The sequence below is a fragment of the Microtus ochrogaster genome, chromosome 8 (assembly GCF_000317375.1).
Source record: "Microtus ochrogaster isolate Prairie Vole_2 chromosome 8, MicOch1.0, whole genome shotgun sequence".
Classification (NCBI taxonomy): domain Eukaryota; kingdom Metazoa; phylum Chordata; class Mammalia; order Rodentia; family Cricetidae; genus Microtus; species Microtus ochrogaster.
Window position 1 is genome coordinate 80,427,057 of NC_022015.1, and position 5,266 is coordinate 80,432,322.

Sequence of the window (5,266 nt, forward strand, 5' to 3'; positions counted from 1 at the left end):
TTGTTTTGTGTGTGTGTGTGTGTGTGTTTGTTTTTTTAGTAATGTCTTCTATTTTTGAGACTATAATTATTACATCATTTCCCCCTTCCTTTTCCTCCCTTCAATCCAGACCCTTCTTGGATTCTTTCAAATCATGTCCTCTTTTTTCATTAATTGTTGCTACATACGAGCATGCACGTGTGTGCCCATGTGTGTTCCTTTAATCCTCCTATATATACATACAACCTGCTCTGACTCCTTAAACATGAACCGAACAAGGACAATACCAGTCAATAGACATGCTTGCATGGATGGGGAATGGCTCATGAGGCCTCAGCTACACAAAGAACTAAGAAATGGCCGGGGAGAGTGGGAGAAACAGCCTTCCAGGGAAGAGCACACCCAATACCATGGTCGTCCCAGAAGACATACACACACCTGGTTTTTACATGGGTATCGGGGATCTGAACTCAAGTCTTTATGTTTGTGTGGCAAATACTTCACTAAGTCATCTTCCCCAGACCAGATCATCATTTCTTAAAGTGTGCACCTAAGGCGCAGGGTTCAAAGACCACTCCTACTAGAATCTCAGGGTGCCAGTGGGCACTGGCAACCGTCATTTAGAAACACGCTCTTCAGGTGACTCTTGAGCAGCAGAAGTTAAAAACCAGTGGCCTGGATCATTGTTTGAAGGTCACTAACATTAGGAACAAGGAAGAACATAAGAAGAGTTGTGGGAATCAAAGCTGCTTGCCAGGATCCACCCTCCCATTCTGCCAGGGGTAGAGAAGCAGACCAGAAGTTCCTAAGTGGGCTGTGCAAAGTACAGGCTCTGCCCCCCGGGGGGGGGGTGCTCTCTCGCACAAAGACAGTGTGATTTCTCAGGGTCCAGAACCCATGGCCAGACTCAAGGGCAGGGTTCGTGATTACAAGAGGAAGGGTCAGGCAGGGCTGACTTGGAACTTTGATGTTGTCCTTTTCACTATCCAAATACCACAGAGGCTCTGTGTCCCTGTCCCAGAAGGCAGAGGCGGAGCAGGCTTTTGGAATGCAGTCTGCCACCCCCCTCTCCCCTGGGGCCTTGTATTGAGCTGATCTTGCAAACTCTCTGAGCGTTCACCCGGTGTCTGTTTCAGATGGGAGATGAAAAGGAGGCCAGGAAGGTAATCTGGAGGGGTTATGGTTTCATGCGTTTGAAAATTTTTTACAAAGCATATTGAGGGGTAATTTTGTATAGTAAACTTCACCTTTTTTGAAACATAAAATTCCATAATTTTAAAAAGTGATGTATTTTCTCTTATTATATGTATGTGATTGTTTTGCTTGCAATGCATGTCTGTATAATCACAGGCATCCCTGGTATCCAGGGAGGTCATAAGAGAGTGTATCCCATGGAACTAGAACTATGGATTATTTGGGCTGCCGCGTGGGTGCTGGGAATTAAACCCATGTCCTTGGCAAAAGCAGTCAATGTTCTTAACCACTGAGCCATCTATCTACCTAGCCCCTTCATGAGTTTTCAAGGGCAGACTTACTTAGTATCATGCTAGTTTTATGAGTTTTGTGTACTATACGTAGTCAGGTACTGGACATTGGGTAAGATACAGGGTGTCCGTAGGTCTTGTAGGTCCTAGCTTCCTGTGTAGCCAGCCCTATTCTCCTTGTCCCAGAGTCCTTGGTTGGCAATGATCCAGCAACTGCATTGCAGAATTCCACATATATGAACCTCATCATTTGCAGCTTGTTGTCTACGACAAGAGTTCATTTTTATTACTAACTGGTATCTACTGCATAAATGCACCATCATCTTTTAATTCACTCATTGATGGGCATTTGTGTTGTTTTCAGTTTGGGTAAGACACTGGACTCTCAATAGACCAGCATCTACTGAGCCTGCCTACCGGGAGACTCTAGAAAATGAGTTATTTTGTGTTTGCAGCTTCTTATAAAATCTAATCACACCCACTGCAAGAAGAAGGAGCCTGGGCCAGTGTGCTTCAGTGGGAAAAGGCGTGTGTCGCCAAGCCTGAAGACCTAAATTCCATCCCCAGAACCCACACGATGGCAGGAGAGAACCAACTCTTACAAGCTTCTCCTCTGGCCTCCACAGGTACCCACACAGATACATGCTAAATAAATGAATATAACAGAGTCCTTTTAAAAATAAAGAAGGAGCCTCATGTGTGGCTCTAAAAATAAATGAGGAGGAAGAGAAGTCTCCTGGCTGGCATTGGAACAGTTAGAAAAAGAAAAGTGTTCTTTGCCCTTTGAGAATCCTGAAGTGATGCTGAGGTGTTGAGACACATGGGGGCGCTCTAACCAACCAACACTTTCCCCGCCCCCCATTGCTTTTTCCATTCTTACACAGGTTGATTTTTTTTTTTTTTTTTTTTTTTTTTTTTAGTTTGTTGGAAGCCTGTAAACCCCTGATGAATTCTCGCTCTTACCCTTGGTCTCGTTGGCCTGCATGTCAGTAAACAGTTTGGCATCAAGTGAATTTGTTTTTGACTACCACATGGAGGGTGGGGTGCGGGGCAAGGGGTGATGTTGGACCCAGCCACGGTTTAATGGAGGCTCCGGTCTGTTTCCCTGTTTAAACTCACATGGAAAGATTTTCAAGGCATCTCATAAATCACAAAGAGAACCGGGATTGTCCCTAAAGTTCCTTTTTCATTGCTGTTGTTTCCAGGCCTTCCCGGAACGTCTTCAGAAAGAATTGTTGGGCAGAGTTTTGGAAAGACCGGTAAAGGTCGCCATGCTGGTGGGTCAGCACCTTGGCTGGATGTGTGGCTTAATCTCTTCGAAGGAGTCACAGTGATCCTAACAGAGAAAGAATAAGCAGGCCGGAGAGCTCAGGGTTACTGCCTTTTGGCTTCGGAATGGCTGCTCAAAGCAAATAACAAAAAGAAAAGAAAATGTTCTGGATACGTTTAAAATTTTTTGAAAATCAATGACTCATTTGTTACAGAGTAACAAAGCACAAAATAAAAGACACTTCATAAAAATTGTATTCAAACGCTGCGGTGGAACTCTGAGTGAACTCTGTGCTGAGGGTTCATGATTGAAGAGCAAGATCTGGTAGGGTTAGGGGGTCCCTGTCTTTGGAAAAGCATGCAAAGGGATCTCTCTGCAAGGCCGCCACTGACAAAATATCACCGATTCCATCGAAAATATGACTAATTGTTTTAAGCAGAAAATTATTTCTGGCTGTTTCATGTAAATTATGCAATACCATGGCCTGAAAATTAGGAGATAGTGAAGAGATGCCAAAGACAGGGTGTAGCCATCAGAGGACATTTTAGGCCGTTTTTCCCCTATCTTGTGTGCTGGGATCTACCCAGAGGGACCACCCTAATGTGTTCTTTCTGTCTGTTTGGCTTAAGTTCCGAACCATTACACAAGAACTGGGAGGGACCTTGACACAATCCCTCTCCCCACCACTCCCTTCAAACGCATTTTTCCAACTGAGCCTCGGTCCTTGGGCTCAAGAGCGGACTGGGGAGTGTGGAGTTAGAAGCCAAGGCCAGAGCTAGGAACAGAGCTCAGCTGTAGAACATTGACTTGTCTGCACAATAAGGGCCTATATTTGATTTCCAGAATGATAAAAAATTAATTAAATATAGTGAATTATGATTATGTATTCACAAGGAAGTTACTTAACCTCTCCATGTCTCAATTCCCCCCACTATAAACTGTCGATGAAAATATCATGATTAAATTATTGTCTATAGTTCATATTATTATAATTGATGGGTGGATATTATCTGTCTAAATGCTGGTAATAACATAAAAATAGTACCATAATAGCACTTATTTGAAGTTGTTGAGATTAAACAAGATAATACATATAAAATAATAAAACCCAGAATCTGGCACATGATAAACCCTCAATACAGACCAGCATTTTTTTTTAAATGTTTTTTGTTTTTTCAAGACAGGCTTTCTCTGTGTAATCACTGTGGCTGTCCTGGAACTCACTTTGTAAACCAGGCTGGCCTCAAACTCACAGAGATCCGCCTCCCTCTGGCTCCCTCGAGCTGGGATTAAAGGTGTGCGCCACCACCACCCGGCTCCAACATTATTTTTCATGTATGAGTACGAGCTTGAGCGTGGTGTATGTGTACGGCATATATGTACGTAGGTAGGTAGGTGTGTGAGCCTGTGTATGGAAGTCCCAGGAGGACATCAGGTACCCCCTTCTATGAGTCTCCGTCTTATTCCCTTAGTATGGTTTCTCACCATACTTAGACACAAGCCCCAGCGACCCTCCTCTCTCCATCTCCCCAAAGCTCTGGGCTTACAGGAGTACAGCCACGCCTGGCTTTTTATTTGGGTTCTGGGGATTTGAACTCACATCCTCATGGTTGCACAGAAGTGCTTCTATCAGCTGAGCCATCTTCCCACCCAACTGACAGTCTTGGTAGTATTTGTGTTAGTGTAACAATCAGCATTATTATTAATTATTAATTTACACTTTGATCTCTCTCATTATGGTCTGACCAAGCCCTTAGCTTCTTCTAGCTGCGTCTCTCTTAAGAATTACTTTATCTTCCCACCAATATTCACAAAAAAATATGCAATCAAGACTAACACTGTCCTATTACCATTAGAGTTGTGCCGAGACAGCAGGAACCGCAGCCACGTTAGCTAGCTGTGGATTTGCATGTATTTCCCTTAATGGAGGCACACGCTCTACTGCATTCTAAGTACCTGCACTAGTCATCCATGCAGGGCAGAAACGGGAAGTCAGGAGTGTACTCTGTCCATCTACAGTCATCTGCTTGCCAGTGAGAGGCAGGAAGGGCAAATGAGAACAGAAAGGTGTTCTGTCTGCAGAGAGGAAATGCTGTTTAATATCATTCCAATTATGTCACCAGCAAGCAAAACAGTCAAGGCACAAGCTGCCAATCACAGCTCTGTTTGGTGAGAGAGATGCAGCAGAGAGAAAGGACACCCAAAGAGACAAAGATCCCAGTTTTCCAAAATTGACTCAAGTCCTGCAAAGCATCCAGGAAAGCCTGCAAGAGCAAGAGTACACAGATGTGTTAGCATTTCTCTGGATAGTGAGGGGCGGTATCTTACAGACAATTCAGAAGCACTTACAGACCACTTGTACACATTTATGTGTGTATGTATATGCGTGTATATGTGTGTGTGTGTGTGTGTGTGTGTGTGTGTGTGTGTGTGTGTGTGTGTGTGTGTGCAGTAGCAGGGATTGAACCCAGGGCCTTGTGCTCGCTAAGCAAGTGCTCTACTGTTGAGATCTAGCCTTAGCCCTCCTTTTCAT

General features: G+C 44.1%; 1 long non-coding RNA gene across 1 annotated transcript; it reads left to right on the plus strand.

Annotated features, from left to right (window-relative positions):
- Nucleotides 1-297: 297 nt before the first annotated feature.
- On the plus strand, nt 298-3,924 carry LOC113456551. The gene is made up of 3 exons (XR_003377313.1): nt 298-1,142; nt 1,919-2,089; nt 2,669-3,924. It is a non-coding gene; the product is annotated as an uncharacterized LOC113456551 (long non-coding RNA).
- Nucleotides 3,925-5,266: the final 1,342 nt, after the last annotated feature.